Below are 18720 nucleotides of genomic sequence, written 5' to 3' on the forward strand. Positions count from 1 at the left end.
CATGTACTTAGTGAAGCAACTCCTTTCCCCTCTCTTTGGGTTTACTTCAATACTCAACCACTGAAGCCTACGGGAATCATTAGCTTCCTTCTTTGTTTCTTTTCCCTAGATACTTTGGTTATTTACTTCCCTCCCTCACCCAAGCACATTTTCTTGACTCAGTCTCCCTTCACTTACGGTGCGGTGACTGGTGTAAGATTAAGACCAAACACATTACAGAGTGACTGACGGCTCCATTTATATTTCCCTTCTATGAGCCTCCGGGGAAACACCATCCAATCCAAAGAGGAGGAGCCGGAAGCATCGAACATAGTCCACTCATCAAGCAGTAGTTCAGAAGAAGACCAGGAGGAGGGACACTCTGTATCACGGAATATTCCACTTACTGTGAATAAACCACATTCTTTTGGATCATACATACAGCCTTCTTGCCTGTTTGTTAAGCCTGCGCTCCCACAGTGGCGAAAATACTTCCTATGCAGGCTCAACTTTTGGAAATGGAAAATCAAAATAGACAGTACAACCTTCGCATTTTTAATTTGCGTGAAGAAGTTGAGGGTTCTAATTGTCAATTATATTTGAAATCTTTGCTTCCTGGTCTTTTGAATATCAAGTTTTCAGACAAATTTGAAGTGGATAAAGCTCATAGAATCCCTTCTCATGGCAACCCTCGCCACACTAAACCTAGGCAAATGATATTTAAAGTCTTTCGTCATCATCATCTTGTCTTAATAAGAAAAGCTGCAAGAGACATTCCCTCACTAATGGTAAATGGTAACAAAAATTTTATTCACCAAGACGTTGCCAAAGAAACTGTTGCAATACATAAGGAATTTGCTGCCTGTCGTCCACAGTTACGAAGCCTTGGTTTCAAATGTGGCCTTTTTGATCCATCTACAATGCGCATATGGAAAGATAACTTTTCCAAATCCTTTCAACGTCCGGAAGAATTGCGGCAATTTCTTGACCCACAAGTTCCACATTCAATGGATACTCATGACCCTACTACCTGACTCTTTCTAGTTACGAATTTGCTGACAGATTTATGATTATTTTATATCATTCTGGGCTCCAGCGGTTCTGGCCATGCTTGTAGAGTGTGTGTGCATTTCTATGTTCTTATTTATGTATCTTTTTTGTCCTTTTCTCCATGTTTTCTTTTCTTCCTGTCCTTTTCTCACTTATGGAGTTACTCATTCTCATCTATTTCTTAGCTGTGCTTTTTTCGCCTCTTCTTGTTATTGTGCTTTTTCTCTCCTTAATGGCTAATGTTCACATTATTAAAGTTATTTCTCTTAATGTAAAAGGTTTGAGACACCCAGTTAATCGTACCAAGATTTTGAATTATTTGGGAAGTTGTAAAGCGGATATTTGTTTTGTTCAAGAGACTCATGTTGATGATAAAATATTACATTATATGAAAAAGAAATGGGTGAATACTATTGTGTCATATCCTGCTAATGGAAAGAAGAATGGGGTTGCTATTTTCTTTGCAAAAAAATGACACTGTCAAATCTTAAGTAAAATTTCAGATTCGGAGGACAGATATATAATTGTTAAAATTAAAGTTCATGATTCTACATTATTTTTACTTAATATTTATGGTCCTACTGCTGATGATCCTACTTTTTGGTCTAATATCACTTCTGCAGTCTTAAAGTTGGGTAAAGTTCCGCTGATTGTTGGGGGTGATTTTAATGTTATTGCAGATATTAGATAGGTTGTCTAGTACTAAATATTGTCATCCTAAGGTTTTTCATGCTTTTAAATCCTTTATTCATACCACCAAACTAGCTGACATTTGGCGATTGCACTTCCCTACTGATACATTTTTTACCTTTTTTTCCAATCCCCATAATTCCCATTCTAGAATTGATTATTTTTTACTTTCCCCGTCTCTCATCCAATCTGCAACTAATCCTACAATTGGTAATATTGATATATCTGATCACGCCTTAATTTCTTTTGTTTTAAATATATCGTCCGCTTTTACCAAGCAAACCAGATGGCGTATGAATAATGGTATTGTTCTTAATGAGCATAATAAGCCTAAATATTACAACAATTCATGATTATTTTTTATTTAATCCAGAAGGTTTTACTTCTATAATCAATAGATGGGACGCTTTTAAAGCTTTCATTGGAGGTGCTATAATCTCTATTATGGCATACGAGAACAAGTCATTCAACGCTTATATCAAACACCTAGAGAAACAAATAGCAAAATTTGAACGGTTACTTATTTCTTCCAATGATTCTCAATACAAAGTTAAACTGCAAAAACTACGTTATGAATTTAATGCTATCCTCAGTAAAAGAGCTGGTGTCCAAATCTCTAAATCAAATGCTAAATTTCGTTTTAATGCCAATAGGTCAGAGAAACTCCTAGCGAATTTTCTGTGAATTAAAAGAGATAAAACACAGATTACTTCTATTCGTGGTCCTCAAGGCAAGATTGCGCTGTCCCATAATGATATTGTTAAAGAATTTATGGATTTTTATTCTAATTTATATAACAAGCCAGATCTTCATGACAATTCATTAATTGACGCATTTTTAAATACTTGTGATTTGCCCCAAATAACACAATGGGATAGACTTGGATTAGATTTGCCCATTACCAAGGATGAAATTCTGAAAACCATAAAGTCCCTTCCAAAAAATAAGTCTCCAAGTCCTGATGGTATTCCAGCTGAATTTTATAAGGAATTCCAACCCCATCTCCTGCCTTATTTGTTTCAGCTTTTTTCTTATTTTGGCTTTTCTGGAACCGTTTCAGGTTCTTTTGCTGATGCTTTAATTATTGTACTTCCCAAGCCTGATAAAGATCCTACCCTAGTTTCTAATTATCGTCCTATTTCTTTAATAAATCAAGACTGTAAATTATATGCTAAAATTCTTGCCTCTAGATTAGCACCTGTTCTTCATTCTATTGTCCACCCAGATCAATCAGGTTTTATGAAAAATAGGTATTCTGCTAATAATACAAGAACCTTATTACATAAAATTGAGCAAAGTCCTACCTTACTTGCTTCCTCTGGAGTCATGGCTTTAGACTCAGAAAAAGCCTTTGATAAAATTAATTGGCAATTTTTATTTCGAATTTTATTTTAATTTAATTTTGGTCCCTCTTTTATTCGTATGATTTCTGCCTTATATTATGCTCCCACTGCCCGTTTAATTTATTAATGGCCAAATTTCTACTCAATTTTCCCTTTTCAGAGGGACACGGCAAGGTTGTCCCCTTTCTCCACTTTTATTTCTGTGCTGATATTGAAGGTATTACGATTAAGGATGTTATTGTTAAAACCTTAGCTTATGCGGATGATGTGTTATTATTTATTAGTAATTGAATTCCCACTATCCCGCCCCTGTTATACATTATTACCAAATATTCCACTGTCTCAGGATACAAACTCAATGTTAATAAAACAGAATTTTTTCCCTTAAATGTTTTTTGTGCCCCTGATATGTTACCTATGACAGATAATATTTGTCAAAAAACGAAGCTGAAGTATCTTGGTATTTTATTTTTTCCTCCTTTCCAACTACATTAACATTAAATAGTAATTATATTTTTGATTATATCAAGACTAAAATTTCAAGATGGTCTTCCCTTCATCTCACTTGAAGGGGAGAATGGAATCTATTGAAATGAATATTGCTCCTATAATCTTTTACTCCCTTGCTATAATCCCTACACAGTTTCAGCATACATTTTATAAAGGTGTTGACAAAATGCTATCCAAATTCCTTTGGAACAATAAATCACCTCAAATTTGTTACAAAAACTAAAAATACCTAAATGTCATGCAGGATTTGGCCTTCCTGACTTTCTACTTTATCATAAAGCATTTATAATAAAACAAAGTTCTTTATGGTTTAATGCCTCCTCTGTACTTAAACCTCCTATTTGGTATGATATTGAAAAATCACTTGTTTATCCTTTCCCATTACCCGCAATGCTCACTATGTCTCATAAATCTACAGTAGTACATCATTCAACTATAATCAAATCTTCGAGATTAATACTTAATGATTTAGATTTAAATTGTGTTTCTCCCATAAATTCCACTACACATTTATCACTATGGCATAGTTCTGTTATTAAATTGAATAGAAATGTGACTTTCTGGAATCCTTAGATTAAGGCAGGTATATTGTATCTTAAAGATTTATTTTGTGACAATGCCTTTATCCCCTTTGACATTTTACAATCAATATTCCAGTTACCCATTGCTGAATTCGTTAAATATCAATTTTTATGTAATTCAATTTGAGATTAATTTCCAAGTGGTATCCCATCTACTGTTACAACAGATTTGAAAATGTATCTTCATGCTGTATCTGCATCTTCCAATGCAGTATCTATTTTGTATAACAAGTTAGCTGCTTCAATAGGTACCAATCTTACTGTAATTTCAGACTTTTGGAATACTGAACTTTCCATTTCCATTTCTACTGATTCTTGGAAAGTTATTTGGCTTGACAGCATCTCTGGTTGGTTACCGGTGTCTCTATACCAGACAAATGTGTATTTTTTATTTAATTCATTATGGACACCATTACGTCTATATCGTGCTAAATGACTTGCATCTGATACTTGTTGGCATTGTAATTTACACCCTGGGTCTCTACAACACATGCTATTCGATTGCCCTTTAATTTCGAAATTTTGGTTTGAAGTTTGGGTCATTATATTAAAAATATTACCTATTCAAGATGTTCTTTCATGTAAATTGTTAATTTGTAAATTGGTTGCACTTGCACATCATCTTAATGATTCAGATGCAAAATTGTTTAATTTCTTAATTACGGCTGCTTTAAAGTCTATCACTTTTTTTTGGAAATATATTTCTTCTCTCTGTTCATGCTTGGTGGACCTGGATAATTTTTACAAGAAGAGGTGCCCAATTATCATTACATGGAATTAATCATAACTCGGTTTCTTATCAATCCTTTTGGTCACCTATAGACTCATATTTGTTGTTATGCTAGTATTTTCTAATATTTATTCTGTTTAATGCTACAAGTTTTTGTATCTGCATTATTTATATGCTACTAGTAACTCTTTTTTCTATATAAGATGATATAATATGTACCCTTTCTTCCCCTGCACCTTTCCTTTCCCTCTATATTATTGTTTTTTCCCTTGATTGATTCTTGTTATATTGACATTTAATTGACCTATTCTATTTTGTTAATAATTTGTCATTCTCAATTGCTTAGGTTTTATTGCTCTTTACCAGGTTTTTGTATTGTCTATTTCTGTCACTTTTTCTGAAAACTCAATAAAATCATTTTGAACCTAAAAAAAATGTCTACATCATTGTGTTTCATGGGGTTTTCTGTCTGAAACTGAAAGACAGCAACAACTAGAATGTCACCAGTCGTCTCAAGCACCAAAACTTCTGAATTCACAGGGTAATATCCTAGACTGTGTCCACTGCTAACTCGACAACAACCCACAACTCCATCTTTGCAGAATCTTTCTCTGATAGCCACAAAAGTATGCATTTCTACATGCATGCAGTGATACAGGGCAGAAAAGGGACAGCCTGATGGCAGTGATACTCCATTTAGGTGTAAGAGGCCCTAGCGTCACAAGTCTCAGAACACTGTGATCAGATTGATAAAACTAGCGAATAGAGTTTTTTAAAAACTTGTATATATTTTAACAGTTCATTCTTAATATTGCCCCCTTACCTTGGCGTGAGATTAGCGTCGCTCTGAGGTCGTTAATTGCCTCTCCCTCCCACAGCGCAGCCGATTTTCAGATGCTGACACCTGACTCGACCCACCTCAGCCGCCATCTTGCTGGGAGGTATGGGTTGCGGTGTAGTTGTTGGACCCCTCCCGCCCTCCCAGGATACTTAAGGGTGTGTAACAACATTACTGTGACATTCGTCTATTTATCCCCTGAGGGGGAAGCCGGGGGCTCTTTGCTCTATCCCTGCTCATTGATTTACTGCACGTTATTGACTAGCGAATAGCGTTTTTTTAAAACTTGTATATATTTTAACAATTCATTCTTAATATTGCCCCATTACCTCGGTGCGAGATTAGCGTCGCTCCGAGGTTGTTACCTGCCTCTCCCTCCCACAGCGCAGCCGATTTTCAGGCGCTGACACCTGACTCGACCCACCTCAGCCGCCATCTTTTTGGGAGGTAAGGGTTGCGGTGTAGTTGTTGGACCCCTCCCAACCTCCTCTATTTTCTCCCTTAAACATGTATAAAAGCACTAGACCTTCCCGACCGCGCAGCGGGCGCACCGGCAGCGCGCCAAAGGCGTGCCAAAGGCAAGCCCGTCTGCGCCCGTCTGCGCCGGGACCGGGCCTAGGGCCACGACCCCTGGCCGGGCTCCGACCGACCACATTCTGGTCTATTCCCGTACTTCTCTGATGGAGCTCCGACCCCTGCCTGTTCCCTTCTGTATAATGCTTGACCCATTACTAGTATCAAATGAAGTAACCACGCCCTGCCCACACTGCCATAGCAGGATACCAATAAACAATTTTAAGACTCACGCTAAGCCACAAACCAATTTTAAAGAAGCTACCCTTGTTATGGCCCTTATAAATGCGCGATCACTCTGTAAGCACAGTCAGGAATTAGCGGACCTCATTATTGACAATAATTTAGACATCCTCTTTATTACAGAAACATGGACCGACGATTCGTTGAACCCTGACATAGTCAACGCAACACCCAACGGATATAAAGCCTATCGACAGGACAGAGTAAGAAAAAGAGGAGGCGGGCTGGCCATTATAGCTAGGGAACGATTTGCAGTTAGAACTTCTCACATTCCAGCTACTTCATGCGAAGCCCTGCAGTTCGGAATTAAGCTCAGCGCTCTTTGTAATTTTAAGGGAGTACTCTTATATCGACCCCCAGGAACGAGGACAGGCTTTCTTGCCAATTTAAGTACTATATTGGAATCATTAGCTACTGAAGAGTCCTTCACGGTCTTGGGCGATATGAATTTTCATTTAGAACAAAATAACCACAAGGATACCACCGCCCTTATTACAGACATGGAGACACTGGGGCTTAGACAACTGGTTGCCTCTGCTACCCACTTGGCGGGGCATACCTTAGATGGTATATTTTCCAACGTCGAGGGTTTGTATATATCAGATATCCTACCCATGACTTGGACCGACCATCACGCTATATTCAGTAAAATGACAATTAATGAACCCCAGAGTAAAAAAGTCATTGCCCCCGGCCTAGGCTCCTTTAAAGTTTGGAAGAACATAAACCAGCTAGAACTAAAAAAACAGATGGACAGTACGCGTCCACTGGTGTCCACTGAGCCTAATAGAGCAACACGACAATTCCAGGACTGGCTCGGCCATGCTACCAATCTTTTGGTACCCATTAAGTCTCAATCTAGGAATAGATCCACACCGACTGCCCCGTGGTATACTGAGCAACTAAGAATGCAAAACCAACTCAACAGGAATAGGGAAAGGCAATGGAGGAAAACTTATGATACAGTGAGTAAGATCCATTACAAAGAATCACTAGCTGTCTACAAAGCAATGATCGTAAAGGCAAAAAAAACATTCTTTTCAGAGCAAATTGAAAAAGCCAAAAACTCAAGTAAACAATTATATGAGATTACCAAAACTCTGTCAGGTAACGTTCCTGATCTTACCCCGCCCCCTTCGCAATTACTCTGAGACGCTTTGGCCAATTTCTTCTTCCCTAAAGTGGACAACATATTCCAAGCCTTTACCTTTAAACCCACAATGACGACAGCTTCTCGTTCTAATACACCTCCGGCAAACGCCTTTACCAGGTTTAAGGCTCTTACAACTGATCAATTAAAGACCATAGTTTCTACAATTAAAACAGGATCTGCACTCGACCCTTGCCGCTTTTCAGTCCTCCCACCAGTGATGGACTCCATTATTCCGGTCATTACCCAAGTTTTCAACTCCATACTGGGCTCCGGGACATACCCGAACTCGTTAAAAAACACTTTGCTGAAAACTTTATTAAAGAAACCGAGCTTGAACAAAGATGAACTAAAGAACTATAGGCCCATAGCAAGCCTCCCTTTTTTAGCTAAAGTGGCAGAAAAGGCTATGAACCTACAACTGTCGGAGCGCATTGAGAAACATCGACTGCTGGACGACACACAATTCGGTTTCCGCAAGTATCATGGTACCAAAACTGCCTTAATTAAAGCCGCAGACGATGTTAGAGCAATTCGAGACCATGGCGGAACAGCATTTCTGGTATTGCTCGATCTATCGGCAGCCTTCGACACGGTCGATCATAAGATCTTGGTCGACCGTGTCGAAAAGATGGGCATTTACCATACTGCAAGAGATTTGCTCACATCTTTCCTGGCAAATAGAACACAGGCTGTCACCCTGGGGCCTTACCAATCTCCTAAGCTCTTGTTGCCATGTGGGGTTCCTCAAGGCTCATCCCTTAGTCCGACACTATTTAATATCTATGTGTCGGACCTTGCTAATGTTATCAAAGCATACGGGATGAGCCTAACCTCCTAGGCTGACGATACGCAATTGGTATTGGCCATAAAGGGTGACGGAGGCGAGGTGGCAAAACGCTTCCAAAATGGAATGCTGGATATTGGAGAGTGGATGGCAACAAGCTGCCTTCAGCTTAATTCTGAAAAAACTGAGGTAGTTATTTTCGGACCCCTCTCACCAGGCTGGTCAGCATCCTGGTGGCCACCAGCCTTTGGAGCACTCCCAAGCCCGGCATCTAAGGTCAGGAACTTGGGAATTACTTTTGATAAGGGTCTTAACTTTGTGGATCATGCGAACAAAGTAGCAACCACAGCCCATCATAAATTAAGAATGATCAGAAAAATTAGCCCGTTTCTGCCAGATGCAGCTACTAAAACACTGGTTAGCTCTTTAGTTTTAGCGTCCCTCGAATATTGTAATGGCCTATTTTTAAATGCTCAGGTCAGGGTCACGAAGAAGCTACAGGCAATACAGAATGCCGCAGCACATTTGCTCTCTGGAACACCCAAATTCTCGCCTATATCAGACACCATTAACTCCTTCGATGCTCATGACGAGCTCAGCTCGTCATGAGGCACAGTGGAGCTGTCCTGATGACGAGCTGAGCTCGTCATGAACAATGGGCTTTCCAAAAATTCAGCACCGGAGGAAAATATCAATAGCAGCGAAGGTGTTAAAAAATACCACTGGTTGACGATCCGGAATAGGATCAAGTTCAAATCACTTTGTATAGTGTATAAGGCCCTTAACGATCAAGGACCGCATTTTCTCAAGGACTAGCTGATACCCTACAAACCCTCTAGACAGCTTCGTTCCACCACTCTTAACCAGCTAGTGATCCCACGTTCTAAAACAGTGTCCTGGGGTGACCGCCGCTTTTTAGTCGCGGCACCCAAGTTATGGAACACCTTGCCTCAAAACATTAGGCTAAGCCCTTCACTTCTCCAGTTCCGCAAGAGATTGAAGACAAGGCTTTTTAATCAGTAACAGCCATTACAAAATCCTCTGGAGCAATTAACATCGAGCTGAAGTTATGCGAATTGTCTAGCGCCGAAACGCTCGCGGGTATTCGTTTGCGCTTTATAAATGGCAAAAATAAAATAAATAAATACCAACAATCTGTTCCTCCGCATCAGACCATCTGACAAATGTTTGAAATGTCTTCTAATTGAACAGATACCAATTATAATATGTATAATTCCAACAAACAAAATACCAAGAGCAAACACATATCTAATTTGGAAACAGTGAAACATTTATTTCCTCAGCACTACACATAGAACTTCAAAATGAGACCGAAGATCATCTGAACTCACAAGGGTATTTTGGACAAAATTTCACGTTTTAAATATCAAGTTCAAAATGATCAGGAAAAAAAGTATTGTGATAAAGAAATATCATGATACAGAAATATCCTTGTCAAGAATATCATCTTTTAATTATCTTTGTATGTTTTAGCTCATATATTGATTGTATGTGTTCATTATTGTAAGCATAATTGTTAAAAATATGTTTAAATATAGTTTGTAATTGTGGGTGGTTAATATTTTTGTATTTAATTGTTAATAGCAATTTATAGTGTGATAGCAGATTTCATGGTGTGTAGGAGTACAGGGTGGGAAATTAAATAGTATAATTAAATAACACATAATTATTCATTTAGTATTAACTATTTAATTGATAAATACATATGAAAATGGTGTAATAACTTTGTTTAAGTTATATATTAAGGGTGGGCTGTTTGATTTGTAAGGGTATAGGGTGGGAAGTTCATTAAGTAATAACTAATTGACAATGAATTAGTATTTTTATTTTTAATAAAAGTAATTAACAATTGACGATTACTTTTTAATTATTTATGTAATTGATTATTAATTATGCAAATTCTGAAATGATTATGTATTTTACGTTATATATTAGGTGCAGGCTGCTTGGTTTGTAGGGGTATGGGATGGGAAGGTAATTAAGTAATAATTAATTAAAAATCAATTATTAACTTATTATTAAATATGTTATTAACAGGTAATTATGTATTTTTTTTACTATATAGTAGGTGCACACTGCTAGGTTTATAGGGACATGACATAAGGGATCATTACAATGGCGGACAGACTTAAGTTCGTCCACCATCGTCCCGGGGATAGAGACCGCCTGCCTATAAGGTGGCTGTCCCGCAAATGAAATTAGGATGTGACCACCTCCATGGCTGCTGCAAACTGCATGTTTAACATTGCGGTGGGTGCTGCTGGCTGCAGCACCCACCGCAATGTTAAAAAGCACTATTTACATTTCCTTGCACTACGTGGCAGGCACCATGCGGTGCCTGCCACATGGTGCAGTGAAATGTAGAGGTGCACCATAGGTGCCCACCAAGTGCACAGACCAACTGCCTTTGCACTAGGGGAGCCCACAATGGATGCCCAAAGTACATCCCCGCCAGCCTTTCCATAGCGGTTGAACTGCCATGGAAATGCTGTTGGGGATCCAGCAGCCTGATCTGGTGGATGGTGCCTGCTAGGCACCGCCACCATTCTGTGGATGCAGTGCGGTCCGACAGGCAATCGTAATGATTGCCTCTGTCGGACCCATGGCGAATGGGCTTTCCACTTGCCGGGCACACCGCCTGCTGTTCTAATCTGGCAGGTGGTAATTGGCCTTACCATGACGGTGAACCTGCCACCGGCAGCCTGCTGGTGGGGGGTTCACCAGCATCGTAATCAGCCCCTTAGTGTGGGAAGTTACTTAAGGAATAGCTAACAATGAATTATTAACTTGTTAATTATTTTATAGATTAATAATTATCTTAACGGTGTTATGAATATTTATTTTAGTTATATTTTAAGTGTGCACCGCTAGGTTTGCAGGGGTTGAGCGTGGGAAGTTCATTAAATAATAAATGAATATCATCATTTAATTAATAATGATTGATTACACTTTGTAATACTCATGTAAATAGTATTTTATTAATATATATATAATTTAGATATTAAGAGTTTTTTATTTCTTGTAAGCTAATAGGATTATTCAAATAGGTTATGTGTTTGAAGTGAAGTACTTTTCCTACTGCTGTACAGACTCAAGTGGGAAATAGTACATTTAGAGCCTCTGAAGTCCAGGAATTTCCCTACTCTTGCACAGACTGGATTGGGAATAGTAAACTGAACCCCTCTGAAGTCCAACTCTTTGCCTACTGTTGCACAGACTGGAGTGGGAATAGTATATTTTATCCCACCCAAGTCCAATGCTGTCCCTACAGTTGTACAGACTGGTGAGGGAATAGTAAATGCAACTCCTCCGAAGTACAACACTTTCCTTACTTGTACTGTTGGAATAGTATATCTATTATTCCCGGTCCTCAATACGTTTTAATATTGTTTATATATATCTGATATTATTACTTGTTTATTTGTGAAATTTTATATTATTTGCGAATATAAATTTTGTAATATAATATTTTAGAAGTTTTTTTGTAAATGTCTTTTTTGTTTTATTTTCATATTTATTTGATTTGGTAAGTTATTTAATGTCATGTACTTGATTTGTTGATATTAGTATGCTACATAAGCGCTTTTTAGAATGAAAATAAAAAACATAACATTTGTAATATAATTTAATTTTTTAAATAACAGTGTTATATTATATACATGTATATATTAGCATACATACATATATATATGTATGTGTGTATCTTTATATAAGTATATATTTATATAAAGTAAGAAATGTTACTTAAATGTATTTAATTTATATTATATTAATGTTATATATTAAAACATTTAAAATTTACTATTTTGAGATATATATATATATATATATATATATATATATATATATATATATATATATATATATATATATATATATATATATATATATATATATATATATATATATATATAGATAGATAATCAGACCCTCCAGGATTTCACGATTTGCAAAAAAATTGCCAAATCAGCACTTTTGTAAAAATGCCGCAATTTTTACAAAACTGTCTACGAAGTTTTGAAAATGTGATAAGCTCTCAGGTATCAACAACGCATTCAAAGCCAGGATAACTCCTCTGTTTATCTCTACACAGGGAGAAGTTCTTCAAAAAATAAGTGCCCTTTGGCCCATGTCTAAGTGACACCTTCAACCACTCCTCATTTTTTAGCCAGTATCACTTTTTTTTATTGAGGCTTGAGATTTCAATTTTAGGGTCACCATATCACTTGGTACAACATTACGCTCACAGTCTTTAGTTTTAATGCACTCTGGGAAATGTAGTTCAGTTTTCTTTAATTATTTTGAGCCAGTTGACCTCACATACATAAAGATTGCCCATTTGGAAAATTAGCAGCCTGAACTGGAAACACAGCACCTGGTTGACAGTTGCATATGCCCTCATTTAAAGTATTGTCTAAAAAAGTTAAGGCAAGGTGTCACACCGAACAACATCACTGGTGTTGGCCTTGAAAAGAAAAGCATGAGAATGCATTGAAATGACCTTTTCAGGAAGGCGCTGCACACTCCGCTCTTTAGGCAAGCCTTTGACAGAGCTGGAATCTGTGCCTATTTGGACTGAAAGAAACTGACAATGGAACCATAGGTGTCTGTCCAATCGCCAGCGGAGCAGCATGCGCTGCATCCTTTGCCAGCCCAGGACAGGACACACCAGCCAATAGCGTTCCAACATTAATCCCCTTCTTGGAATGGAGTTCCAAGGTCATGTTCAGTGCACCGGGGAGTGTCCAGTCAGTCATACATTGCCTATTTTCCTAATCTGTGGGGCATGATGACATGGAATGAATACAGGCAGGTAGTGCTGCCTGAAGACGTATAAAGCGCCCTCAGCAGCAGCAGTGTCTCTTCATTGCATACAAGTGGAGTGCAGTACACAGAGCTTTAACAAGACAACCAGTTCTCCACTGCATTTGCTCCAATCAAAGTGCTAATATTAGGGGGGTTGGCATCTTCGGTACAAAGCGAGTAAATGCTCGGTTTTTAAGTTCGATTGTTGACCCAGGTGGCAGATGGGTCATCGTTAAGCTATCCGTCGAAGGGTCTCTATTAACGGTGGTAGGTTAACCAAGATGACCCATCCACTCTGAAAACTATTTTTGCAAATATCTTGGAATTCCCAGAACCAATCATTCTTGCCGGTGACTTTAATATAGTCCTGAATCCTCAGTTGGACAAGTCTCCAAGTAGCAGGGCAAAGGTGTTGTCTACATCTAGGACATATCTTCAAATGGAGATGAGGCAGCACGGACTGAGTGACATTTGGAGGGAAAGGTCGGGTTCCACTTTAGGCGTCTCATTTTATAACCATAAATACAAACATAAATCATGGATTTGAGGGACAAAATGAAGGATATAGGTTATCTGACCCCCATCTATCAGACCAAGCGGCTGTATGGATAGACCTAACGTGGGGAGAGAAATAATTACTAAAGGTGTGGATGTTTGATCCTTTATTATTTTTGAACTATTCAGAAGCCAATTATTTATCCAAAGAGACAGAGTCCTTCCTAAATATAAATGTTGGGTCAGCAGAGATCTCAGTTGTGTGGGATGCCTGGACGGCCTATCTTAGAGGCCTGGTAACAAGTAGGATTCCCACAAAAACAAGCAATATAGAGAGGAGGTGGAGCGGACTGAGCGTGATATGCTGGCCGTAGAGATGACATGAACAGGGAGGATGAAGCAGTAAAACGCCAGGAACATCGGGTGAAATTGGTAACCCCGAAAGATCAGTTGGAAAGTATCATCCAGATGAGGATCTCCAAAAGATAGGAGGCTAGTAGGCTTGCCCATTTTGAATAGGGGGACGGGGCCAGTAAACTCCTGGCATGGACAGCCAAGACTGACAGGGCTCGACATTTTATAAAACAAATTGATATTGAACACCATAATACATTGGCAGTCACGGATGAAGAGATTGGAGAAGCGGTCTTTGTCTTTTTCTGAGATTTATATAATGAAGACAATGTGGTAGATAGCAATGGGGTTCGGGAGTGGCAAAGTGGGATTAATCTCACCTATTTAAACTCCTCCCAAAGAGAAAATCTGGAGCTTGACATATCCCAGCAGGAGGTCAGAAAAGCAATCGCCGCTTGCAAAGGTGGTAAGGCCGCAGGGACCGACAGGCTTCCAGCCGAATTATATACATTTTTGGGAGAAACTATAATTCCAACTATGACAACTTTGTTCAACAAGATAATAGTTGAAGTTGCTAGATCTCCTGCTTCGTGGGGTGAAGCAACCATAACATTAATTTTAAAGGCAGGGAAATCTCCAGCGGACTGTGGGATTTATAGGCTCATCCCCCTCTTAAACACAGAATATAAGGTCTTAACTAGGATCTTGGCAGATAGATTGGGTGCGGTGGCGGGTGGTTTATTGCATTTAGATCAAAAGGATTTTTTGAGAGGTAGGAATCTTTTCGATCTTACTTATGATTTTATTGGAGCCATTGAATGCGCTTCCGCCTTTTCGTTACATCTGACAACAATGACATTAGATGCCACTAAGGCTTTCAATAGGGTCAACTGGAACTATCTCTCAGCAGTGTTGGAAAAGTTCAACTTTGAGGTGAAAGTTTGCTGAGTAATCCAGCTTATATACAGTGGCCCTTTGGCAAGACTATTAGTCAATGGTAAATTGACTAACCCCTTTAAGATCAATAGGGGGACCATGCAGGGCTGCCCCCTCCCTCCTCTCCCATTCAATATGTACATTGAGCCTTTTGCTCAGCGTCTCATGGATGAGACAGGTATTACACCATTTAAGTTTGGAGCATGGGAGAGGAAGGTAGCTCTGTATGTGGAGGTTGTCCTGATCCTTACATCTGACTTAGAGTCGTCTTTCACTCATGTCATTAGGTTTGGCCAAGTGTCTGGCTACGAGGTAAACGCGGAAAAAAACAACTTCATGGTATGGCATCTGTCAGAATGTCGACATGAGGCCAAAAGCGATTTGAGATATTTGGGGGATTAGGATTGTCCAAAACATAGACAAAATTTGGGGACCAACCTGGTAATTGTTTCCAAGAAATGCCAGAGACTCATGAAATCGTGGGTCCATCTCCCATTGACTATTATGGCCAGAATGTATTTATTAAAATGGTAATATTACCAAAAATCACTTTTCTTTTTAATTCTATTGCTTTATATTTTGAGAAGCACGCTGTTGACAAACTGCAGCAATCAATTAATTTGTTTGTGTGGGCTTACAAACCCAAGAGAATATCATGGAAGAAACTAAGGCGGAGGAATGGAGAAAGGAGGTCTTACACTCCTGGATCTCCAGTAATATGCCTGGGCCTTCCAATTAACACATTCAGGAACGCTGCTGAAATCCCCAGATTTCTCAGAGAGGGGGTCATGTTCTCGTCCATGCTGGATTGAGTAGGATTTTCACAGGAGGGGTTCCTTTTTAAGTATGGAGACCAGACGTTTTTTAAGAAGATCAGACTGAAAGTCCTCCTGGGTATGGCTCGCACATGGGCCACAATTAAGCAAAGTACTGGCCTAGACTATTTTTCAAGTTTGCCTCCTTTGTGGGACTCTCCGGGGCCCGGACTGCCTAAAAGATAAACTGGCAGCCCCACTTAAAACATCTGGTTTTCTGGTGTGGGGGGATCTAGCTGCTAAGGGCTCAGTCCTGCCCTGGGCAGCATTTGATGGTAAACTAAAGGAAGGCATGTCCAGGTTTAAATATTTGCAACTACGAAGTTGGTCCCAGAATCTGAAAAAACCTATAGGCGAAGGAAGCATTCTAGAGGAGCAATTGGTATAAAGAACGGCAGGGAGGAAAGATGTGTTTTTCTTATCAAGGAAGTTATTGATGGAGTTTTAAATTAGCTAAAGAACTGTGGGGAGCTTTTATATCAGATGCAGACTGGGAGGACTATTGGCAAACTTCTTTCAATACCTTGTTTGCAGTGGTAAAACCAGCTTGGCTCAGGAGGAACCACTATTTCACTACACACAGGGCCTATTTATCTCCCTGTAGACTTTCTAAAATAACAAAGGGCCCTCCTGCTAGCTGTAAGAAGTGTGATTTGGTGAACGCCTCAGATATTCACATGTTAAAAGATTGCCCAGCTATCTCTGAATTTTGGGAGAGGGTGGGGGTACCACAGCTGACATCTTGGGGACCCCAGTCCATATTTCTCTGGCCCTGATCATTTTTGGTATTTGGAGAAGTTTCAGGTCCGGCCAAGGGGTTCTTTTTTTATGCAATCCTGCTGGCTAGACAAGAAATATGTAGGAGATGGGTAGAGTGCACACCCCCCACCTGTTCAGATTAGCTATCCTCCTTATATAAGACCTCCAAAACTGATTTGGTCAGATTGCAGAATAGTAAAAAGAAGGCACTATTTGCTTAGCTGGTCTTATTAGTGTAGGGGGGGGGGTTAATTGAGTATCTTTTTTTGAGTTGTTTAAGTGGGGGTGTTATCACTATGGAAATTTTCACTTTTTTTCATTTATTTTTGATCCTATGATTATGCCTCTTTGAAAGCTCTCTGGTCCTGCTTTTTCTCTGCTGGACCAGCAGCTACAGCCATTGGTTATGATCAACCAGAGGAAAGTGCAACCACCCTCTCCCTTAAAACGAGAGGCCAGTTACACCTAGTAGGTTTGTTGTTGCCGGTAGGCGGGCAGCATCTTTGGGGCCCAACCTTGATTGCCTATGTCTCTAGAAATAGAGTAATGGTAACAACATCATGCATTTCTGTTTACTGGGGTCAGAGGCCGATGAAGATTAAAAAAAAAAAAAAAAAAAAAAAAAGTTCTCTCCAATCCCACCTGAGCTTTGCTAGGGACACATTAAGTGACCTTCTCAGAGCCTGCACTGTAGGGAATACTTCCCAGGACAAAAACAGTGGCCTGTGTTAACTTGACAGAAGTAAGTTTTTGATGAGGCTGAATCCATCAAAGAATCTGAATATGATATGAAAATACAATTTTTATATCTGCAATTACTTCCTCACTAAGGGCCAGATGTAGATAATCAGCATTTACCGATTCTATAATACCGAATTATTCCGATTCGGTATTTTAGAATCTGTAAATGCTATGTAGGTATCCAATCGGTAAACTTTACCCAATATGTAAAATTCGGTATTCCCCATTCATTCCAATGGGTCTTAAGGCCCATAGGAATGAATGGGAATTACCGAATCGGTAAATATCGATTTGGTAAAAGGAGGGAAACATTGAAGGGTGGCAGGGTGTCACTTTGACACCCTGTTGCACCCCCTGAATTGTGTATGGGTGCACATGTGGCACACATACATGCCCTAAGGGCATGTATGTCTGCCACATGGCACTGTTATTATTTGCATACATTTGCATTTTTTCAGGGTTTTCGAAATTTACCACCAACTTGTAGTTGGTGGTAAATAACTAATCCTAAAATGGGAAGAATCTGTATTTAAGAATTCAGTAATTTACTGATTTTCTTAAATTACCGATTCGGTAAATTACCGAATCCTTAATTTAGGCCCCTACATTTGAAAAGCCTAATTTCGGTCGGTAATGGCCGAAATTACCGAATTTCGTCCGTTACCGACCAGAATTAGGCTTCCTACATATGGCCCTTAATATCAACCTCCTGCAGAGAAGTGCTTGTACCACTCCATTTAATGTATAGAGGTCCTGTAGAGCAGTGCTGTTACTGTCCCTTTACAAGTAGAACAGACGCCTGCAGAAAAGTACTTGCACTATTGCATTAAACGCTCAACTGCTGCACAGAGTAGTGTTGGTACTGTCCCTTTGAAAACATGACAGTCCTGCTGAGAAGTGCAGGCACTGTCTCATTAAAGAACAGCAATGAAAGGGTACATTGGAAGTATGAAACTGTCACTTTGCCATCTAGGTGAGGAGTTGACCAAGATGATTAGCTGCATGTTCTGAAGATACCACTGTTCAATAATCGAATAATCATAAGTGTTGCGGTAAAGCATATGCAAGTCTCTATTAACAAATATAAACCAGCATATTTGTGAATCACAATTCGTTGCAGAAGCTCTTTGGGATTGTTGCAACAAAATTTATTTGTTAAGCCACCACAACCAGCACCATGCTTATCGTTCAGACAAGCTCACCGTCTCTGGTGGTTCTTGGCACCGCAGCAGGGACACCAGCAGACTGCACACTACGAAGTGTAAAACAGGAAAAACAAGGTGGCAGGCCTTGTGTGTGCAGGAAGTGTGCACTTCTGA

Source organism: Lissotriton vulgaris, chromosome 1_1, assembly GCF_964263255.1.
Source record: "Lissotriton vulgaris chromosome 1_1, aLisVul1.2, whole genome shotgun sequence".
Taxonomy (NCBI): domain Eukaryota; kingdom Metazoa; phylum Chordata; class Amphibia; order Caudata; family Salamandridae; genus Lissotriton; species Lissotriton vulgaris.